At 59.8% G+C, this 21,499-nt stretch overlaps 15 non-coding genes across 15 annotated transcripts; 7 read left to right on the forward strand and 8 right to left on the reverse strand.

The window, feature by feature from the left end:
* The first annotated feature begins 1,963 nt into the window (after positions 1–1,963).
* TRNAS-AGA (transfer RNA serine (anticodon AGA)) lies at positions 1,964–2,045 on the forward strand. Its single transcript has one exon. It is a non-coding gene; the product is annotated as a tRNA-Ser (tRNA).
* A 497-nt stretch (positions 2,046–2,542) lies between these two features.
* TRNAC-GCA (transfer RNA cysteine (anticodon GCA)) lies at positions 2,543–2,614 on the reverse strand. The gene has a single exon. It is a non-coding gene; the product is annotated as a tRNA-Cys (tRNA).
* Positions 2,615–3,046: 432 nt separating this feature from the next.
* Positions 3,047–3,118, reverse strand: TRNAQ-CUG (transfer RNA glutamine (anticodon CUG)). Its single transcript has one exon. It is a non-coding gene; the product is annotated as a tRNA-Gln (tRNA).
* A 2,054-nt stretch (positions 3,119–5,172) lies between these two features.
* TRNAI-AAU (transfer RNA isoleucine (anticodon AAU)) lies at positions 5,173–5,246 on the forward strand. Its single transcript has one exon. It is a non-coding gene; the product is annotated as a tRNA-Ile (tRNA).
* A 2,666-nt stretch (positions 5,247–7,912) lies between these two features.
* TRNAS-AGA (transfer RNA serine (anticodon AGA)) lies at positions 7,913–7,994 on the forward strand. Its single transcript has one exon. It is a non-coding gene; the product is annotated as a tRNA-Ser (tRNA).
* Positions 7,995–8,491: 497 nt separating this feature from the next.
* Positions 8,492–8,563, reverse strand: TRNAC-GCA (transfer RNA cysteine (anticodon GCA)). Its single transcript has one exon. It is a non-coding gene; the product is annotated as a tRNA-Cys (tRNA).
* A 426-nt stretch (positions 8,564–8,989) lies between these two features.
* TRNAQ-CUG (transfer RNA glutamine (anticodon CUG)) lies at positions 8,990–9,061 on the reverse strand. The gene has a single exon. It is a non-coding gene; the product is annotated as a tRNA-Gln (tRNA).
* Positions 9,062–11,115: 2,054 nt separating this feature from the next.
* Positions 11,116–11,189, forward strand: TRNAI-AAU (transfer RNA isoleucine (anticodon AAU)). Its single transcript has one exon. It is a non-coding gene; the product is annotated as a tRNA-Ile (tRNA).
* A 2,674-nt stretch (positions 11,190–13,863) lies between these two features.
* Positions 13,864–13,945, forward strand: TRNAS-AGA (transfer RNA serine (anticodon AGA)). The gene has a single exon. It is a non-coding gene; the product is annotated as a tRNA-Ser (tRNA).
* Positions 13,946–14,441: 496 nt separating this feature from the next.
* Positions 14,442–14,513, reverse strand: TRNAC-GCA (transfer RNA cysteine (anticodon GCA)). The gene has a single exon. It is a non-coding gene; the product is annotated as a tRNA-Cys (tRNA).
* Positions 14,514–14,939: 426 nt separating this feature from the next.
* TRNAQ-CUG (transfer RNA glutamine (anticodon CUG)) lies at positions 14,940–15,011 on the reverse strand. The gene has a single exon. It is a non-coding gene; the product is annotated as a tRNA-Gln (tRNA).
* Positions 15,012–17,065: 2,054 nt separating this feature from the next.
* On the forward strand, positions 17,066–17,139 carry TRNAI-AAU (transfer RNA isoleucine (anticodon AAU)). The gene has a single exon. It is a non-coding gene; the product is annotated as a tRNA-Ile (tRNA).
* A 2,675-nt stretch (positions 17,140–19,814) lies between these two features.
* On the forward strand, positions 19,815–19,896 carry TRNAS-AGA (transfer RNA serine (anticodon AGA)). The gene has a single exon. It is a non-coding gene; the product is annotated as a tRNA-Ser (tRNA).
* Positions 19,897–20,392: 496 nt separating this feature from the next.
* TRNAC-GCA (transfer RNA cysteine (anticodon GCA)) lies at positions 20,393–20,464 on the reverse strand. The gene has a single exon. It is a non-coding gene; the product is annotated as a tRNA-Cys (tRNA).
* Positions 20,465–20,888: 424 nt separating this feature from the next.
* On the reverse strand, positions 20,889–20,960 carry TRNAQ-CUG (transfer RNA glutamine (anticodon CUG)). The gene has a single exon. It is a non-coding gene; the product is annotated as a tRNA-Gln (tRNA).
* Between the last annotated feature and the right edge of the window lie 539 nt (positions 20,961–21,499).

Below are 21,499 nucleotides of genomic sequence, written 5' to 3' on the forward strand. Positions count from 1 at the left end.
ACAGCCTACGGAGAGACTTTACCCCAAGGAAGCTGAGGTGGGTGCCTAGGGAAGGGGGAAAGGGGCAGAACAGAGGCTGCTGCCTCTCCCACCTCGCGCTGCCTCCCCCTGCCCCGGGCGTAGGGGCAATGCACCCTCCCCCTGCACCAGTAGTTCATGGAGCTACTGGTGCAGTACATGGAGCCCCCTCTCCAGCAGCTGATGGAGCTACTGGAGAGAGTCCAGCGTAGGGCTACAAAGGTGATCAGAGGGCTGGAGCACCTGCCCTATGAGGAAAGGCTGCGAGAGCTGGGCCTCTTTAGCCTGGGGACGAGAAGACTGGGGTGGGGGGGGCAGGATCTTATCAATGTGTACAAGTACCTGAAGGGAGGGTGTCAAGGGGATGAGGACAAAGTCTTTTCAGTTGCCCCGTGTGACAGGACAAGAGGCAGTGGGCAGAAACTGAAGCACGGGAAGTTCCGCCTGAATGTGAGGGGGAATTTCTTCACTGGGAGAGTGACGGAGCACTGGAACAGGTTGCCCAGAGAGGTTTTGGAGTCTCCTTCTCTGGAGATCTTCAAGGCCCGCCTGGATGTAACCCTGTCTACCATGCTCTAAGTGACCCTGCTGAGCAGGGGTGGGGGGGTGGACTAGATGATCTCCGGAGGTCCCTTCCAACCTTCCCGATTCTATGATTCTATGAGCACTCTGCTCACACCAGCCCGGGCCTGCGAGTCCATGATGTGAAAGCCAAGGGTGAGCTGCAGTGTTCTTGGCTCTCTCAGGACAAGCAGAGATCCCGGTAGAGCCAGTGCAGCCTGGAGAATGTCTGCACAGCAGTCCCTGGGTGTCTGTGTTCCTGTGGGAACCAGCAGTGGCTCTTAGAGGCCTGGGAGCAGGCAGAGGTGCTTGGGGTGGGGGTCGCTGAGGGTTGCCAGAGGTCGTGTGGAGGGAGGGGGAAGAAGAGCAGATGCAGGTGCTTGCTGAGAGGAGCAGGGCGGAGCTATGTGCCTGTGGGCATTCCTGCCACTGCGATGAGCACAGCTGCCCGCCAAGCAGCTGGTCTCCCCCTGACTCCTGGCCAGTGAAGCGCCCACCCTCAACAGCTCTTCTGCTTCAGTCCCTTGCATGTGCTTTCACCATGGCAGGCATTGCTGAAGGCAGGCCTGTGTCTCCTGGCTTCTCTGGGGTGCCCCATGCTGCGTGCGCAGGCAGCAAGGCTGCAGCAAGGGCACCGGCTCCCCTCAGGGGATGAGAACTTGTTGCAGAAAGCTGAGCTGTGTTCCAGCAGGAACTTCCCCAGGAGAGGGACAGGCCTCTGCGGGTGCCGGGAAGAGCAAGGTTTTGTCTCTGTTGTCTGGGAACAAAAGCTGTCCTGAACTGCTTGGAAGGCAGCTCTGCTCACCACTGCACCACCAACGCAGGCGGACTCTGGCCTGCCTCCTGCTCCCCGCAGTTCGTGAACTGGCTCTGCCTCCTCCTTCCAGCCCCCTGCACACACGTTTTCCCCTCTCCCAACCTCTCCAGGCTCTTCCTCGGCATCTCCATACCCCCGCACCTCGGGGGCCATGGGTTCCTTGCAGTCTTTGCCCCTCCGCTCCTGCTCTTGCCTTTTCTACTCTCTCCTTCCTCTTCTGGACCCGACACGTTCCCACTCCACCATCACTGGATGCCTCACACTGCTCCCTTCCTTTCCTCCCCTCCCACCATGCAGATGGCAGAGGGAGAGTGAAGCCATCCTCCAGCGTCAGCATATGCCAGAGGCCAGCCTGAGGACGAGGCACTAGGAGCTGCAGCCATAGCCCTGGCGGTATGCCCCTTGAGGCTTCTCAGGCCCTGGCAGCAGGTGCCTCTGGTGCCCAACTGCACCGTGTCTGAAGAGCGGAAAGGGCATCTGCCGGCGCAGCCTGGCCCTGAACCTCCCAGGGAGCCAGACATCGCAGCCCACGGCACCTGCTGACTGCAGCAGAGGCCTTTGGGGCAGGTAGTTGTGGCCGAGTGGTGAAGGCGATGGACTAGAAATCCACTGGGGTTTCCCCGCGCAGGTTCGAATCCTGCCAACTACGGGGCACCATCCCCTTTTGCGCTGCCTGGAAAGACCACGCTGCAGCCCAGCCCTGCAGCCATGGACCCTCCAGCTGTGCAGGCTACATGTGGCCAGTCTGGTCCTCTTTATGGCAAGAGCTGGAAGCAGGACATGGTGTTACCAGTGACATCAGCAGAGCATCCCCTGGGGTCAGAGACCGTGACCTGTGTGCTAGGCAAGGGTGGGAGGTCTCCCCACAGGTGGGTTTCTCTCAGCTGGTGCCCTCCAGCTCCCAACAGAGCAGCGGCAGCACGGCCCCTGGGAAGCAAGAAGGGCTGCTCTTGGCCTCGCTGGCAGGTGCCGCATCTTAAGGAAAGGGAAAACTTTTCCCCAAGGGTGTCTTGAGGCGGGAAGAGAGCCCAGAGACAGAGAAGCTGCAAGAGGCCCATGCTGGGCTGGCCCCCGCAGCCCTCGCCCTGAGGGGTGGGGAAGCAGTCCAAGGCAAAGCAGACGCTCCAAGAAGAAAAGCAGCCGTGGAGGGGGCACCTGGAGTTGAACCAGGGACCTCTTGATCTGCAGTCAAATGCTCTCCCACTGAGCTACACCCCCTGCAGCTGTGCCCACTCCTACCGAGGCATCCCTCTGCCAGAACCAGCTGACTCCCTGCCGGATCCCTCTGCCAGAAGCAGCTCTCAGGGGACAAGAGAGGAGAGATGGTGCCAGGAGCAAGCCAGGGCCCTTAAGAGCTACAGAGGGGTCCTGCGGAAAGAGCTACAGCCCCATAAGAGCTAGATGGGCAAAAGGCAGGAGCAGAGACATTGCTGCCAGTGGCAGGCAGAGGTGGGCTCCTGTGATTGGGAAACAGTGCAAGAACAGAGCTGGAGGGCAGGGAAGGCAGGCAGGCTAGAGTGTGTAAGCACTCTACAAAACACAGTTTTTTTTTTTTTTTTTTTTTTTTTTTTTTTTTTTTATGGCAAGGGCAATGCAAGGGTGTGAAATATGCCAAGAGCTGAGGAAAGCCCCCAGTGAGGCAGAAGCATGAGGTCCCACTGAGACTTGAACTCAGATCGCTGGATTCAGAGTCCAGAGTGCTCACCATTACACCATGGGACCTCCCGGCTGCCCCCTTCTTGCTGCTCCGCCACTAGCAGGACAGAGCCACGCAGTCTTGGCTGAGCCGCGGGCTCTCTCTGTCTCCCCGGCTGTGCCCAAGTGGAGCCTTTCTCCAGGGCCATGGGGCACCGTACAGTCAGAGGGCTCTTCAGGAGAGCAGCCGAGCCCTTTGCAGAAGCCTCTCATGCTTCTCGCAAAGGAGGCAGCACCCTCATTCTGGAGGTGCTGCCTTCCTTCTCCACAGCTGTGGCTCGGGGGGCAGCGGAAGCAGACAGGAGGCCTGGTGCTGAGACAAACGCTGTGCTTGAGGTCAGACCTGCTTCCGATGCATCCCCAGGGAGCATCAGGCTTCTCTGCATCTCCACACAGAAGCCACGGAAGAGACTTTTCCTTCTACAAGTCCACCTCCTCCCCAGTGCTTAGACCACAGCTGTTTTCCCTCTCTTCGCCTTCCTCCTGACCTTACAGTGAGTATGCCCTCTGCTCTCCCCAGAAGCACCCCAGTAGCAGTGACGACCGCGGTGTGGAGCCCCTCCTCAACGGGCATTAAGCACTGATCTCCCAGCTGTGGGCTTGGCACGTAAATCCTGCACAGGCCCCAGCTCTCCCAGCATTGCTGGCCCCAAGTGCCAGATCCAGGGCACCTGGCGGGGCAGACGGGCTCTCCAAGCCGTGTTGTATCCCGCAGCTACATTCCTCTCAGGACCCCTGAGCAAACGCTGTGATAAAAGCCAGTTGCCCCCCTCCCCCTGCCCCTGACTCGATGCAACACCATTGCCCGTCCGATACACCTGAAGCAACTGCTGCTTCTCTGAGACGCTCTTGCTAGCGCCGTTCGTTCGCTGAGTGACTGTCCCCTGCCTCCTCTGAGCCACGGCTCACCAGGGCAGCTTCCGTGGAGGAGCACCCCTCTGCAGACAGGCCTTCTGCACCCACCATCCTGGGCGCACTCACAGCCCACTGGACTCTTTTTGCGATGGAAGAAGTTATGGCTGCAGGAGCCAGGCGAGTCCTCCTCCTCCGGGCTGCGAGGTGCCAGGCTGCTGGTTTCCCCTGGACCCAGGTCCAGCCAGTGGCGAGGCGGACTACGACCTCCAGCAGCCCCCCGCACACGCGCACACGCATTCACAGGGCACCAACACAACTGGCCACACATGCAGCAACAGAGACAGGCGAGCAGTGCCTTCCCAGGCACTCCCCATATAGCCCAGTCCTGCTTCTAAGAAGCAGTGCGTGGCAAACACCCCTTCTCGGGGCTCTCTGGTGTCTGGCCCCAGACCCTTACAGTCAGTTGCAATCCTAGCCATCCTCTGGTGGCACAGTCTGGGATGAGCTCCAGGTCTTCTCCGTTCCTCCAGGACACCCTGGCACCGGCTGCCCCAAAGCTGCCTCGCCCTCAGCAAGAATCATGTGTTCTTTCCTGAATCGTGCTCCACACTCTGGTGGCTTTTACTGTTTATGCCCAGGGAGCGCTTCTCTCATCCCCTGGGATCGCCACGCTGCCTGCCCAAGAAGGGACAGGGTCGTGGCACGCGCACGGTGAAAGAGCTGCTCCGGTGGTCTCCTCCTTCTGCAAAACTTGGCGTTTGTGTGTGCAGAGCAGGGCATTTCCTCCCAGCAGCCAGAGAGCTGGAAACATATGCGAGGACACTATCCTGGATGGTTGACTTACTGCCTCAGGGAGGAACGGATCTCAGGAGCCTGCCGCTCCGGCTGTCTGCTCAGAGCAGGGCTGGCGCCAACCCTAGAGCAGGCTGCCCAGTGCCTTGCCCTGACAAATTTGAATTTGATATCCAGGGATGGAGAGCCCCAAACTTGCCCGGGCACCAGCTCTCTAAGAGCTCCAGCTCTTAAATCCTCCCCGAGAAAGCTCCCCCTCTCCGCACCTCTCTCTTATTAGTTAATTCTTACGTGAGTACTGCCCCAGCCTTCCAGGGAGAAACACCCATGCTGCTGCTGCTCTCCCAGGGCAGCGGCACTGGCTGCATCATCACTGCCTTGAGAAGGGCAGCCTTTGGGGGACGCTTGAAAGCCCCGGCTGCAGCTAACTCCCTGGCTGGTTAGCTCAGTTGGTTAGAGCGTGGTGCTAATAACGCCAAGGTCGCGGGTTCAATCCCCGCACGGGCCAGCTGGCTCTTTTCCAGAGCCCTGAAACAGCTCTCCCAGAGAGGCTGTGGAGAGTCTCCTGCTCTGCAGATAGTCAAAACCTGCCTGGACGTGCTCCAGGTGACTTAGCATGAGCAAAGGGTGGGGAGTGGGGGGGGCAGCTGGACTGAGGTGACCTCTGGAGGTCCCTTCCAGTCTCAGCTGTTCTGGGTGATCCTACCAAAGCCTGAACTCACAGTGCCTCAGCCTCTCTCTGCTGTGGTGCTGCTGCATGAGTACTGCACCCTGAGCCAGTGCCCGCCTGCACACCCACCCCATCCCCCAGAAAAGGCTTGCAGAAAGTGCTCAGCCCTGGAACTGGACTCCTGGCAGTGATTTTCCTATTTGCTTTATTGTCAGTCCTCATCCTTAGCCTTCCAGAGCAGCAGCCTTCTTCTTGCCTGGTAGCATGTCCAACAGCAGCAGGTCGAGCTCTGGGCCAGCCAGGAAACGCCTCTCCTCTGGCCTGTGTGTCAGCAGTGCAGAGAGACTGCCAGTGCAGAGCCCCTCCTCAGCAAGCAGGCAGCTCAGCTCTGCTCAGCTGGGAGCCCTTAGCTGCCCTGTGCAGCTGGTGCCATATGTGCACTTCTCTTCAGCGCCCTCATGTGGGGGCCCTAGGAGAGAAAGCGTGCAGCCCCACGGACAAAGAGGCAGCGCAGAGACCCGTCCATGGATTAGGACACAGCCTACGGAGAGACTTTACCCCAAGGAAGCTGAGGTGGGTGCCTAGGGAAGGGGGAAAGGGGCAGAACAGAGGCTGCTGCCTCTCCCACCTCGCGCTGCCTCCCCCTGCCCCGGGCGTAGGGGCAATGCACCCTCCCCCTGCACCAGTAGTTCATGGAGCTACTGGTGCAGTACATGGAGCCCCCTCTCCAGCAGCTGATGGAGCTACTGGAGAGAGTCCAGCGTAGGGCTACAAAGGTGATCAGAGGGCTGGAGCACCTGCCCTATGAGGAAAGGCTGCGAGAGCTGGGCCTCTTTAGCCTGGGGACGAGAAGACTGGGGTGGGGGGGGCAGGATCTTATCAATGTGTACAAGTACCTGAAGGGAGGGTGTCAAGGGGATGAGGACAAAGTCTTTTCAGTTGCCCCGTGTGACAGGACAAGAGGCAGTGGGCAGAAACTGAAGCACGGGAAGTTCCGCCTGAATGTGAGGGGGAATTTCTTCACTGGGAGAGTGACGGAGCACTGGAACAGGTTGCCCAGAGAGGTTTTGGAGTCTCCTTCTCTGGAGATCTTCAAGGCCCGCCTGGATGTAACCCTGTCTACCATGCTCTAAGTGACCCTGCTAAGCGGGGGCGGGGGGGGGGGGTGGACTAGATGATCTCCGGAGGTCCCTTCCAACCTTCCCGATTCTATGATTCTATGAGCACTCTGCTCACACCAGCCCGGGCCTGCGAGTCCATGATGTGAAAGCCAAGGGTGAGCTGCAGTGTTCTTGGCTCTCTCAGGACAAGCAGAGATCCCGGTAGAGCCAGTGCAGCCTGGAGAATGTCTGCACAGCAGTCCCTGGGTGTCTGTGTTCCTGTGGGAACCAGCAGTGGCTCTTAGAGGCCTGGGAGCAGGCAGAGGTGCTTGGGGTGGGGGTCGCTGAGGGTTGCCAGAGGTCGTGTGGAGGGAGGGGGAAGAAGAGCAGATGCAGGTGCTTGCTGAGAGGAGCAGGGCGGAGCTATGTGCCTGTGGGCATTCCTGCCACTGCGATGAGCACAGCTGCCCGCCAAGCAGCTGGTCTCCCCCTGACTCCTGGCCAGTGAAGCGCCCACCCTCAACAGCTCTTCTGCTTCAGTCCCTTGCATGTGCTTTCACCATGGCAGGCATTGCTGAAGGCAGGCCTGTGTCTCCTGGCTTCTCTGGGGTGCCCCATGCTGCGTGCGCAGGCAGCAAGGCTGCAGCAAGGGCACCGGCTCCCCTCAGGGGATGAGAACTTGTTGCAGAAAGCTGAGCTGTGTTCCAGCAGGAACTTCCCCAGGAGAGAGACAGGCCTCTGCGGGTGCCGGGAAGAGCAAGGTTTTGTCTCTGTTGTCTGGGAACAAAAGCTGTCCTGAACTGCTTGGAAGGCAGCTCTGCTCACCACTGCACCACCAACGCAGGCGGACTCTGGCCTGCCTCCTGCTCCCCGCAGTTCGTGAACTGGCTCTGCCTCCTCCTTCCAGCCCCCTGCACACACGTTTTCCCCTCTCCCAACCTCTCCAGGCTCTTCCTCGGCATCTCCATACCCCCGCACCTCGGGGGCCATGGGTTCCTTGCAGTCTTTGCCCCTCCGCTCCTGCTCTTGCCTTTTCTGCTCTCTCCTTCCTCTTCTGGACCCGACACGTTCCCACTCCACCATCACTGGATGCCTCACACTGCTCCCTTCCTTTCCTCCCCTCCCACCATGCAGATGGCAGAGGGAGAGTGAAGCCATCCTCCAGCGTCAGCATATGCCAGAGGCCAGCCTGAGGACGAGGCACTAGGAGCTGCAGCCATAGCCCTGGCGGTATGCCCCTTGAGGCTTCTCAGGCCCTGGCAGCAGGTGCCTCTGGTGCCCAACTGCACCGTGTCTGAAGAGCGGAAAGGGCATCTGCCGGCGCAGCCTGGCCCTGAACCTCCCAGGGAGCCAGACATCGCAGCCCACGGCACCTGCTGACTGCAGCAGAGGCCTTTGGGGCAGGTAGTTGTGGCCGAGTGGTGAAGGCGATGGACTAGAAATCCACTGGGGTTTCCCCGCGCAGGTTCGAATCCTGCCAACTACGGGGCACCATCCCCTTTTGCGCTGCCTGGAAAGACCACGCTGCAGCCCAGCCCTGCAGCCATGGACCCTCCAGCTGTGCAGGCTACATGTGGCCAGTCTGGTCCTCTTTATGGCAAGAGCTGGAAGCAGGACATGGTGTTACCAGTGACATCAGCAGAGCATCCCCTGGGGTCAGAGACCGTGACCTGTGTGCTAGGCAAGGGTGGGAGGTCTCCCCACAGGTGGGTTTCTCTCAGCTGGTGCCCTCCAGCTCCCAACAGAGCAGCGGCAGCATGGCCCCTGGGAAGCAAGAAGGGCTGCTCTTGGCCTCGCTGGCAGGTGCCGCATCTTAAGGAAAGGGAAAACTTTTCCCCAAGGGTGTCTTGAGGCGGGAAGAGAGCCCAGAGACAGAGAAGCTGCAAGAGGCCCATGCTGGGCTGGCCCCCGCAGCCCTCGCCCTGAGGGGTGGGGAAGCAGTCCAAGGCAAAGCAGACGCTCCAAGAAGAAAAGCAGCCGTGGAGGGGGCACCTGGAGTTGAACCAGGGACCTCTTGATCTGCAGTCAAATGCTCTCCCACTGAGCTACACCCCCTGCAGCTGTGCCCACTCCTACCGAGGCATCCCTCTGCCAGAACCAGCTGACTCCCTGCCGGATCCCTCTGCCAGAAGCAGCTCTCAGGGGACAAGAGAGGAGAGATGGTGCCAGGAGCAAGCCAGGGCCCTTAAGAGCTACAGAGGGGTCCTGCGGAAAGAGCTACAGGCCCATAAGAGCTAGATGGGCAAAAGGCAGGAGCAGAGACATTGCTGCCAGTGGCAGGCAGAGGTGGGCTCCTGTGATTGGGAAACAGTGCAAGAACAGAGCTGGAGGGCAGGGAAGGCAGGCAGGCTAGAGTGTGTAAGCACTCTACAAAACACAGGGTTTTTTTTTCTTTTTTTTTTTTTTTTTTATGGCAAGGGCAATGCAAGGGTGTGAAATATGCCAAGAGCTGAGGAAAGCCCCCAGTGAGGCAGAAGCATGAGGTCCCACTGAGACTTGAACTCAGATCGCTGGATTCAGAGTCCAGAGTGCTCACCATTACACCATGGGACCTCCCGGCTGCCCCCTTCTTGCTGCTCCGCCACTAGCAGGACAGAGCCACGCAGTCTTGGCTGAGCCGCGGGCTCTCTCTGTCTCCCCGGCTGTGCCCAAGTGGAGCCTTTCTCCAGGGCCATGGGGCACCGTACAGTCAGAGGGCTCTTCAGGAGAGCAGCCGAGCCCTTTGCAGAAGCCTCTCATGCTTCTCGCAAAGGAGGTAGCACCCTCATTCTGGAGGTGCTGCCTTCCTTCTCCACAGCTGTGGCTCGGGGGGCAGCGGAAGCAGACTGGAGGCCTGGTGCTGAGACAAACGCTGTGCTTGAGGTCAGACCTGCTTCCGATGCATCCCCAGGGAGCATCAGGCTTCTCTGCATCTCCACACAGAAGCCACGGAAGAGACTTTTCCTTCTACAAGTCCACCTCCTCCCCAGTGCTTAGACCACAGCTGTTTTCCCTCTCTTCGCCTTCCTCCTGACCTTACAGTGAGTGTGCCCTCTGCTCTCCCCAGAAGCACCCCAGTAGCAGTGACGACCGCGGTGTGGAGCCCCTCCTCAACGGGCATTAAGCACTGATCTCCCAGCTGTGGGCTTGGCACGTAAATCCTGCACAGGCCCCAGCTCTCCCAGCATTGCTGGCCCCAAGTGCCAGATCCAGGGCACCTGGCGGGGCAGACGGGCTCTCCAAGCCGTGTTGTATCCCGCAGCTACATTCCTCTCAGGACCCCTGAGCAAACGCTGTGATAAAAGCCAGTTGCCCCCCTCCCCCTGCCCCTGACTCGATGCAACACCATTGCCCGTCCGATACACCTGAAGCAACTGCTGCTTCTCTGAGACGCTCTTGCTAGCGCCGTTCGTTCGCTGAGTGACTGTCCCCTGCCTCCTCTGAGCCACGGCTCACCAGGGCAGCTTCCGTGGAGGAGCACCCCTCTGCAGACAGGCCTTCTGCACCCACCATCCTGGGCGCACTCACAGCCCACTGGACTCTTTTTGCGATGGAAGAAGTTATGGCTGCAGGAGCCAGGCGAGTCCTCCTCCTCCGGGCTGCGAGGTGCCAGGCTGCTGGTTTCCCCTGGACCCAGGTCCAGCCAGTGGCGAGGCGGACTACGACCTCCAGCAGCCCCCCGCACACGCGCACACGCATTCACAGGGCACCAACACAACTGGCCACACATGCAGCAACAGAGACAGGCGAGCAGTGCCTTCCCAGGCACTCCCCATATAGCCCAGTCCTGCTTCTAAGAAGCGGTGCGTGGCAAACACCCCTTCTCGGGGCTCTCTGGTGTCTGGCCCCAGACCCTTACAGTCAGTTGCAATCCTAGCCATCCTCTGGTGGCACAGTCTGGGATGAGCTCCAGGTCTTCTCCGTTCCTCCAGGACACCCTGGCACCGGCTGCCCCAAAGCTGCCTCGCCCTCAGCAAGAATCATGTGTTCTTTCCTGAATCGTGCTCCACACTCTGGTGGCTTTTACTGTTTATGCCCAGGGAGCGCTTCTCTCATCCCCTGGGATCGCCACGCTGCCTGCCCAAGAAGGGACAGGGTCGTGGCACGCGCACGGTGAAAGAGCTGCTCCGGTGGTCTCCTCCTTCTGCAAAACTTGGCGTTTGTGTGTGCAGAGCAGGGCATTTCCTCCCAGCAGCCAGAGAGCTGGAAACATATGCGAGGACACTATCCTGGATGGTTGACTTACTGCCTCAGGGAGGAACGGATCTCAGGAGCCTGCCGCTCCGGCTGTCTGCTCAGAGCAGGGCTGGCGCCAACCCTAGAGCAGGCTGCCCAGTGCCTTGCCCTGACAAATTTGAATTTGATATCCAGGGATGGAGAGCCCCAAACTTGCCCGGGCACCAGCTCTCTAAGAGCTCCAGCTCTTAAATACTCCCCGAGAAAGCTCCCCCTCTCCCCACCTCTCTCTTATTAGTTAATTCTTACGTGAGTACTGCCCCAGCCTTCCAGGGAGAAACACCCATGCTGCTGCTGCTCTCCCAGGGCAGCGGCACTGGCTGCATCATCACTGCCTTGAGAAGGGCAGCCTTTGGGGGACGCTTGAAAGCCCCGGCTGCAGCTAACTCCCTGGCTGGTTAGCTCAGTTGGTTAGAGCGTGGTGCTAATAACGCCAAGGTCGCGGGTTCAATCCCCGCACGGGCCAGCTGGCTCTTTTCCAGAGCCCTGAAACAGCTCTCCCAGAGAGGCTGTGGAGAGTCTCCTGCTCTGCAGATAGTCAAAACCTGCCTGGACGTGCTCCAGGTGACTTAGCATGAGCAAAGGGTGGGGGGTGGGGGGGGCAGCTGGACTGAGGTGACCTCTGGAGGTCCCTTCCAGTCTCAGCTGTTCTGGGTGATCCTACCAAAGCCTGAACTCACAGTGCCTCAGCCTCTCTCTGCTGTGGTGCTGCTGCATGAGTACTGCACCCTGAGCCAGTGCCCGCCTGCACACCCACCCCATCCCCCAGAAAAGGCTTGCAGAAAGTGCTCAGCCCTGGAACTGGACTCCTGGCAGTGATTTTCCTATTTGCTTTATTGTCAGTCCTCATCCTTAGCCTTCCAGAGCAGCAGCCTTCTTCTTGCCTGGTAGCATGTCCAACAGCAGCAGGTCGAGCTCTGGGCCAGCCAGGAAACGCCTCTCCTCTGGCCTGTGTGTCAGCAGTGCAGAGAGACTGCCAGTGCAGAGCCCCTCCTCAGCAAGCAGGCAGCTCAGCTCTGCTCAGCTGGGAGCCCTTAGCTGCCCTGTGCAGCTGGTGCCATATGTGCACTTCTCTTCAGCGCCCTCATGTGGGGGCCCTAGGAGAGAAAGCGTGCAGCCCCACGGACAAAGAGGCAGCGCAGAGACCCGTCCATGGATTAGGACACAGCCTACGGAGAGACTTTACCCCAAGGAAGCTGAGGTGGGTGCCTAGGGAAGGGGGAAAGGGGCAGAACAGAGGCTGCTGCCTCTCCCACCTCGCGCTGCCTCCCCCTGCCCCGGGCGTAGGGGCAATGCACCCTCCCCCTGCACCAGTAGTTCATGGAGCTACTGGTGCAGTACATGGAGCCCCCTCTCCAGCAGCTGATGGAGCTACTGGAGAGAGTCCAGCGTAGGGCTACAAAGGTGATCAGAGGGCTGGAGCACCTGCCCTATGAGGAAAGGCTGCGAGAGCTGGGCCTCTTTAGCCTGGGGACGAGAAGACTGGGGTGGGGGGGGCAGGATCTTATCAATGTGTACAAGTACCTGAAGGGAGGGTGTCAAGGGGATGAGGACAAAGTCTTTTCAGTTGCCCCGTGTGACAGGACAAGAGGCAGTGGGCAGAAACTGAAGCACGGGAAGTTCCGCCTGAATGTGAGGGGGAATTTCTTCACTGGGAGAGTGACGGAGCACTGGAACAGGTTGCCCAGAGAGGTTTTGGAGTCTCCTTCTCTGGAGATCTTCAAGGCCCGCCTGGATGTAACCCTGTCTACCATGCTCTAAGTGACCCTGCTGAGCGGGGGCGGGGGGGGGGGGTGGACTAAATGATCTCCGGAGGTCCCTTCCAACCTTCCCGATTCTATGATTCTATGAGCACTCTGCTCACACCAGCCCGGGCCTGCGAGTCCATGATGTGAAAGCCAAGGGTGAGCTGCAGTGTTCTTGGCTCTCTCAGGACAAGCAGAGATCCCGGTAGAGCCAGTGCAGCCTGGAGAATGTCTGCACAGCAGTCCCTGGGTGTCTGTGTTCCTGTGGGAACCAGCAGTGGCTCTTAGAGGCCTGGGAGCAGGCAGAGGTGCTTGGGGTGGGGGTCGCTGAGGGTTGCCAGAGGTCGTGTGGAGGGAGGGGGAAGAAGAGCAGATGCAGGTGCTTGCTGGGAGGAGCAGGGCGGAGCTATGTGCCTGTGGGCATTCCTGCCTGCCTGCCACTGCGATGAGCACAGCTGCCCGCCAAGCAGCTGGTCTCCCCCTGACTCCTGGCCAGTGAAGCGCCCACCCTCAACAGCTCTTCTGCTTCAGTCCCTTGCATGTGCTTTCACCATGGCAGGCATTGCTGAAGGCAGGCCTGTGTCTCCTGGCTTCTCTGGGGTGCCCCATGCTGCGTGCGCAGGCAGCAAGGCTGCAGCAAGGGCACCGGCTCCCCTCAGGGGATGAGAACTTGTTGCAGAAAGCTGAGCTGTGTTCCAGCAGGAACTTCCCCAGGAGAGAGACAGGCCTCTGCGGGTGCCGGGAAGAGCAAGGTTTTGTCTCTGTTGTCTGGGAACAAAAGCTGTCCTGAACTGCTTGGAAGGCAGCTCTGCTCACCACTGCACCACCAACGCAGGCGGACTCCGGCCTGCCTCCTGCTCCCCGCAGTTCGTGAACTGGCTCTGCCTCCTCCTTCCAGCCCCCTGCACACACGTTTTCCCCTCTCCCAACCTCTCCAGGCTCTTCCTCGGCATCTCCATACCCCCGCACCTCGGGGGCCATGGGTTCCTTGCAGTCTTTGCCCCTCCGCTCCTGCTCTTGCCTTTTCTGCTCTCTCCTTCCTCTTCTGGACCCGACACGTTCCCACTCCACCATCACTGGATGCCTCACACTGCTCCCTTCCTTTCCTCCCCTCCCACCATGCAGATGGCAGAGGGAGAGTGAAGCCATCCTCCAGCGTCAGCATATGCCAGAGGCCAGCCTGAGGACGAGGCACTAGGAGCTGCAGCCATAGCCCTGGCGGTATGCCCCTTGAGGCTTCTCACGCCCTGGCAGCAGGTGCCTCTGGTGCCCAACTGCACCGTGTCTGAAGAGCGGAAAGGGCATCTGCCGGCGCAGCCTGGCCCTGAACCTCCCAGGGAGCCAGACATCGCAGCCCACGGCACCTGCTGACTGCAGCAGAGGCCTTTGGGGCAGGTAGTTGTGGCCGAGTGGTGAAGGCGATGGACTAGAAATCCATTGGGGTTTCCCCGCGCAGGTTCGAATCCTGCCAACTACGGGGCACCATCCCCTTTTGCGCTGCCTGGAAAGACCACGCTGCAGCCCAGCCCTGCAGCCGTGGACCCTCCAGCTGTGCACGCTACATGTGGCCAGTCTGGTCCTCTTTATGGCAAGATCTGGAAGCAGGACATGGTGTTACCAGTGACATCAGCAGAGCATCCCCTGGGGTCAGAGACCGCGACCTGTGTGCTAGGCAAGGGTGGGAGGTCTCCCCACAGGTGAATTTCTCTCAGCTGGTGCCCTCCAGCTCCCAACAGAGCAGCGGCAGCACGGCCCCTGGGAAGCAAGAAGGGCTGCTCTTGGCCTCGCTGGCAGGTGCCGCATCTTAAGGAAAGGGAAAACTTTCCCCAAGGGTGTCTTGAGGCGGGAAGAGAGCCCAGAGACAGAGAAGCTGCAAGAGGCCCATGCTGGGCTGGCCCCCGCAGCCCTCGCCCTGAGGGGTGGGGAAGCAGTCCAAGGCAAAGCAGACGCTCCAAGAAGAAAAGCAGCCGTGGAGGGGGCACCTGGAGTTGAACCAGGGACCTCTTGATCTGCAGTCAAATGCTCTCCCACTGAGCTACACCCCCTGCAGCTGTGCCCACTCCTACCGAGGCATCCCTCTGCCAGAACCAGCTGACTCCCTGCCGGATCCCTCTGCCAGAAGCAGCTCTCAGGGGACAAGAGAGGAGAGATGGTGCCAGGAGCAAGCCAGGGCCCTTAAGAGCTACAGAGGGGTCCTGCGGAAAGAGCTACAGGCCCATAAGAGCTAGATGGGCAAAAGGCAGGAGCAGAGACATTGCTGCCAGTGGCAGGCAGAGGTGGGCTCCTGTGACTGGGAAACAGTGCAAGAACAGAGCTGGAGGGCAGGGAAGGCAGGCAGGCTAGAGTGTGTAAGCACTCTACCCAACGTAGGGTGTTTTTTTTTTTTTTTTTTTTTTTTTTATGGCAAGGGCAATGCAAGGGTGTGAAATATGCCAAGAGCTGAGGAAAGCCCCCAGTGAGGCAGAAGCATGAGGTCCCACTGAGACTTGAACTCAGATCGCTGGATTCAGAGTCCAGAGTGCTCACCATTACACCATGGGACCTCCCGGCTGCCCCCTTCTTGCCGCTCCGCCACTAGCAGGACAGAGCCACGCAGTCTTGGCTGAGCCGCGGGCTCTCTCTGTCTCCCCGGCTGTGCCCAAGTGGAGCCTTTCTCCAGGGCCATGGGGCACCGTACAGTCAGAGGGCTCTTCAGGAGAGCAGCCGAGCCCTTTGCAGAAGCCTCTCATGCTTCTCGCAAAGGAGGTAGCACCCTCATTCTGGAGGTGCTGCCTTCCTTCTCCACAGCTGTGGCTCGGGGGGCAGCGGAAGCAGACTGGAGGCCTGGTGCTGAGACAAACGCTGTGCTTGAGGTCAGACCTGCTTCCGATGCATCCCCAGGGAGCATCAGGCTTCTCTGCATCTCCACACAGAAGCCACGGAAGAGACTTTTCCTTCTACAAGTCCACCTCCTCCCCAGTGCTTAGACCACAGCTGTTTTCCCTCTCTTCGCCTTCCTCCTGACCTTACAGTGAGTGTGCCCTCTGCTCTCCCCAGAAGCACCCCAGTAGCAGTGACGACCGCGGTGTGGAGCCCCTCCTCAACGGGCATTAAGCACTGATCTCCCAGCTGTGGGCTTGGCACGTAAATCCTGCACAGGCCCCAGCTCTCCCAGCATTGCTGGCCCCAAGTGCCAGATCCAGGGCACCTGGCGGGGCAGACGGGCTCTCCAAGCCGTGTTGTATCCCGCAGCTACATTCCTCTCAGGACCCCTGAGCAAACGCTGTGATAAAAGCCAGTTGCCCCCCTCCCCCTGCCCCTGACTCGATGCAACACCATTGCCCGTCCGATACACCTGAAGCAACTGCTGCTTCTCTGAGACGCTCTTGCTAGCGCCGTTCGTTCGCTGAGTGACTGTCCCCTGCCTCCTCTGAGCCACGGCTCACCAGGGCAGCTTCCGTGGAGGAGCACCCCTCTGCAGACAGGCCTTCTGCACCCACCATCCTGGGCGCACTCACAGCCCACTGGACTCTTTTTGCGATGGAAGAAGTTATGGCTGCAGGAGCCAGGCGAGTCCTCCTCCTCCGGGCTGCGAGGTGCCAGGCTGCTGGTTTCCCCTGGACCCAGGTCCAGCCAGTGGCGAGGCGGACTACGACCTCCAGCAGCCCCCCGCACACGCGCACACGCATTCACAGGGCACCAACACAACTGGCCACACATGCAGCAACAGAGACAGGCGAGCAGTGCCTTCCCAGGCACTCCCCATATAGCCCAGTCCTGCTTCTAAGAAGCAGTGCGTGGCAAACACCCCTTCTCGGGGCTCTCTGGTGTCTGGCCCCAGACCCTTACAGTCAGTTGCAATCCTAGCCATCCTCTGGTGGCACAGTCTGGGATGAGCTCCAGGTCTTCTCCGTTCCTCCAGGACACCCTGGCACCGGCTGCCCCAAAGCTGCCTCGCCCTCAGCAAGAATCATGTGTTCTTTCCTGAATCGTGCTCCACACTCTGGTGGCTTTTACTGTTTATGCCCAGGGAGCGCTTCTCTCATCCCCTGGGATCGCCACGCTGCCTGCCCAAGAAGGGACAGGGTCGTGGCACGCGCACGGTGAAAGAGCTGCTCCGGTGGTCTCCTCCTTCTGCAAAACTTGGCGTTTGTGTGTGCAGAGCAGGGCATTTCCTCCCAGCAGCCAGAGAGCTGGAAACATATGCGAGGACACTATCCTGGATGGTTGACTTACTGCCTCAGGGAGGAACGGATCTCAGGAGCCTGCCGCTCCGGCTGTCTGCTCAGAGCAGGGCTGGCGCCAACCCTAGAGCAGGCTGCCCAGTGCCTTGCCCTGACAAATTTGAATTTGATATCCAGGGATGGAGAGCCCCAAACTTGCCCGGGCACCAGCTCTCTAAGAGCTCCAGCTCTTAAATACTCCCCGAGAAAGCTCCCCCTCTCCCCACCTCTCTCTTATTAGTTAATTCTTACGTGAGTACTGCCCCAGCCTTCCAGGGAGAAACACCCATGCTGCTGCTGCTCTCCCAGGGCAGCGGCACTGGCTGCATCATCACTGCCTTGAGAAGGGCAGCCTTTGGGGGACGCTTGAAAGCCCCGGCTGCAGCTAACTCCCTGGCTGGTTAGCTCAGTTGGTTAGAGCGTGGTGCTAATAACGCCAAGGTCGCGGGTTCAATCCCCGCACGGGCCAGCTGGCTCTTTTCCAGAGCCCTGAAACAGCTCTCCCAGAGAGGCTGTGGAGAGTCTCCTGCTCTGCAGATAGTCAAAACCTGCCTGGACGTGCTCCAGGTGACTTAGCATGAGCAAAGGGTGGGGGGTGGGGGGGGCAGCTGGACTGAGGTGACCTCTGGAGGTCCCTTCCAGTCTCAGCTGTTCTGGGTGATCCTACCAAAGCCTGAACTCACAGTGCCTCAGCCTCTCTCTGCTGTGGTGCTGCTGCATGAGTACTGCACCCTGAGCCAGTGCCCGCCTGCACACCCACCCCATCCCCCAGAAAAGGCTTGCAGAAAGTGCTCAGCCCTGGAACTGGACTCCTGGCAGTGATTTTCCTATTTGCTTTATTGTCAGTCCTCATCCTTAGCCTTCCAGAGCAGCAGCCTTCTTCTTGCCTGGTAGCATGTCCAACAGCAGCAGGTCGAGCTCTGGGCCAGCCAGGAAACGCCTCTCCTCTGGCCTGTGTGTCAGCAGTGCAGAGAGACTGCCAGTGCAGAGCCCCTCCTCAGCAAGCAGGCAGCTCAGCTCTGCTCAGCTGGGAGCCCTTAGCTGCCCTGTGCAGCTGGTGCCATATGTGCACTTCTCTTCAGCGCCCTCATGTGGGGGCCCTAGGAGAGAAAGCGTGCAGCCCCACGGACAAAGAGGCAGCGCAGAGACCCGTCCATGGATTAGGACACAGCCTACGGAGAGACTTTACCCCAAGGAAGCTGAGGTGGGTGCCTAGGGAAGGGGGAAAGGGGCAGAACAGAGGCTGCTGCCTCTCCCACCTCGCGCTGCCTCCCCCTGCCCCGGGCGTAGGGGCAATGCACCCTCCCCCTGCACCAGTAGTTCATGGAGCTACTGGTGCAGTACATGGAGCCCCCTCTCCAGCAGCTGATGGAGCTACTGGAGAGAGTCCAGCGTAGGGCTACAAAGGTGATCAGAGGGCTGGAGCACCTGCCCTATGAGGAAAGGCTGCGAGAGCTGGGCCTCTTTAGCCTGGGGACGAGAAGACTGGGGTGGGGGGGGCAGGATCTTATCAATGTGTACAAGTACCTGAAGGGAGGGTGTCAAGGGGATGAGGACAAAGTCTTTTCAGTTGCCCCGTGTGACAGGACAAGAGGCAGTGGGCAGAAACTGAAGCACGGGAAGTTCCGCCTGAATGTGAGGGGGAATTTCTTCACTGGGAGAGTGACGGAGCACTGGAACAGGTTGCCCAGAGAGGTTTTGGAGTCTCCTTCTCTGGAGATCTTCAAGGCCCGCCTGGATGTAACCCTGTCTACCATGCTCTAAGTGACCCTGCTGAGCGGGGGCGGGGGGGGGGGGGTGGACTAGATGATCTCCGGAGGTCCCTTCCAACCTTCCCGATTCTATGATTCTATGAGCACTCTGCTCACACCAGCCCGGGCCTGCGAGTCCATGATGTGAAAGCCAAGGGTGAGCTGCAGTGTTCTTGGCTCTCTCAGGACAAGCAGAGATCCCGGTAGAGCCAGTGCAGCCTGGAGAATGTCTGCACAGCAGTCCCTGGGTGTCTGTGTTCCTGTGGGAACCAGCAGTGGCTCTTAGAGGCCTGGGAGCAGGCAGAGGTGCTTGGGGTGGGGGTCGCTGAGGGTTGCCAGAGGTCGTGTGGAGGGAGGGGGAAGAAGAGCAGATGCAGGTGCTTGCTGGGAGGAGCAGGGCGGAGCTATGTGCCTGTGGGCATTCCTGCCTGCCTGCCACTGCGATGAGCACAGCTGCCCGCCAAGCAGCTGGTCTCCCCCTGACTCCTGGCCAGTGAAGCGCCCACCCTCAACAGCTCTTCTGCTTCAGTCCCTTGCATGTGCTTTCACCATGGCAGGCATTGCTGAAGGCAGGCCTGTGTCTCCTGGCTTCTCTGGGGTGCCCCATGCTGCGTGCGCAGGCAGCAAGGCTGCAGCAAGGGCACCGGCTCCCCTCAGGGGATGAGAACTTGTTGCAGAAAGCTGAGCTGTGTTCCAGCAGGAACTTCCCCAGGAGAGAGACAGGCCTCTGCGGGTGCCGGGAAGAGCAAGGTTTTGTCTCTGTTGTCTGGGAACAAAAGCTGTCCTGAACTGCTTGGAAGGCAGCTCTGCTCACCACTGCACCACCAACGCAGGCGGACTCCGGCCTGCCTCCTGCTCCCCGCAGTTCGTGAACTGGCTCTGCCTCCTCCTTCCAGCCCCCTGCACACACGTTTTCCCCTCTCCCAACCTCTCCAGGCTCTTCCTCGGCATCTCCATACCCCCGCACCTCGGGGGCCATGGGTTCCTTGCAGTCTTTGCCCCTCCGCTCCTGCTCTTGCCTTTTCTGCTCTCTCCTTCCTCTTCTGGACCCGACACGTTCCCACTCCACCATCACTGGATGCCTCACACTGCTCCCTTCCTTTCCTCCCCTCCCACCATGCAGATGGCAGAGGGAGAGTGAAGCCATCCTCCAGCGTCAGCATATGCCAGAGGCCAGCCTGAGGACGAGGCACTAGGAGCTGCAGCCATAGCCCTGGCGGTATGCCCCTTGAGGCTTCTCACGCCCTGGCAGCAGGTGCCTCTGGTGCCCAACTGCACCGTGTCTGAAGAGCGGAAAGGGCATCTGCCGGCGCAGCCTGGCCCTGAACCTCCCAGGGAGCCAGACATCGCAGCCCACGGCACCTGCTGACTGCAGCAGAGGCCTTTGGGGCAGGTAGTTGTGGCCGAGTGGTGAAGGCGATGGACTAGAAATCCATTGGGGTTTCCCCGCGCAGGTTCGAATCCTGCCAACTACGGGGCACCATCCCCTTTTGCGCTGCCTGGAAAGACCACGCTGCAGCCCAGCCCTGCAGCCGTGGACCCTCCAGCTGTGCACGCTACATGTGGCCAGTCTGGTCCTCTTTATGGCAAGATCTGGAAGCAGGACATGGTGTTACCAGTGACATCAGCAGAGCATCCCCTGGGGTCAGAGACCGCGACCTGTGTGCTAGGCAAGGGTGGGAGGTCTCCCCACAGGTGAATTTCTCTCAGCTGGTGCCCTCCAGCTCCCAACAGAGCAGCGGCAGCACGGCCCCTGGGAAGCAAGAAGGGCTGCTCTTGGCCTCGCTGGCAGGTGCCGCATCTTAAGGAAAGGGAAAACTTTCCCCAAGGGTGTCTTGAGGCGGGAAGAGAGCCCAGAGACAGAGAAGCTGCAAGAGGCCCATGCTGGGCTGGCCCCCGCAGCCCTCGCCCTGAGGGGTGGGGAAGCAGTCCAAGGCAAAGCAGACGCTCCAAGAAGAAAAGCAGCCGTGGAGGGGGCACCTGGAGTTGAACCAGGGACCTCTTGATCTGCAGTCAAATGCTCTCCCACTGAGCTACACCCCCTGCAGCTGTGCCCACTCCTACCGAGGCATCCCTCTGCCAGAACCAGCTGACTCCCTGCCGGATCCCTCTGCCAGAAGCAGCTCTCAGGGGACAAGAGAGGAGAGATGGTGCCAGGAGCAAGCCAGGGCCCTTAAGAGCTACAGAGGGGTCCTGCGGAAAGAGCTACAGCCCCATAAGAGCTAGATGGGCAAAAGGCAGGAGCAGAGACATTGCTGCCAGTGGCAGGCAGAGGTGGGCTCCTGTGATTGGGAAACAGTGCAAGAACAGAGCTGGAGGGCAGGGAAGGCAGGCAGGCTAGAGTGTGTAAGCACTCTACCCAACATAGGGGGTGTTTTCTTTTTTTTTTTTTTTTTTTGACAAGGGCAATGCAAGAGTGTAAAATATGCCAAGAGCTGAGGCAAGCCCCCAGTGAGGCAGAAGCATGAGGTCCCACTGAGACTTGAACTCAGATCGCTGGATTCAGAGTCCAGAGTGCTCACCATTACACCATGGGACCTCCCGGCTGCCCCCTTCTTGCTGCTCCGCCACTAGCAGGACAGAGCCACGCAGTCTTGGCTGAGCCGCGGGCTCTCTCTGTCTCCCCGGCTGTGCCCAAGTGGAGCCTTTCTCCAGGGCCATGGGGCACCGTGCAGTCAGAGGGCTCTTCAGGAGAGCAGCCGAGCCCTTTGCAGAAGCCTCTCATGCTTCTCGCAAAGGAGGCAGCACCCTCATTCTGGAGGTGCTGCCTTCCTTCTCCACAGCTGTGGCTCGGGGGGCAGCGGAAGCAGACAGGAGGTCTGGTGCTGAGACAAACGCTGTGCTTGAGGTCAGACCTGCTTCCGATGCATCCCCAGGGAGCATCAGGCTTCTCTGCATCTCCACACAGAAGCCACGGAAGAGACTTTTCCTTCTACAAGTCCACCTCCTCCCCAGTGCTTAGACCACAGCTGTTTTCCCTCTCTTCGCCTTCCTCCTGACCTTACAGTGAGTGTGCCCTCTGCTCTCCCCAGAAGCACCCCAGTAGCAGTGACGACCGCGGTGTGGAGCCCCTCCTCA

This window comes from Rhea pennata, chromosome 10 (genome assembly GCF_028389875.1).
Source record: "Rhea pennata isolate bPtePen1 chromosome 10, bPtePen1.pri, whole genome shotgun sequence".
In the NCBI taxonomy this organism is placed as follows: domain Eukaryota; kingdom Metazoa; phylum Chordata; class Aves; order Rheiformes; family Rheidae; genus Rhea; species Rhea pennata.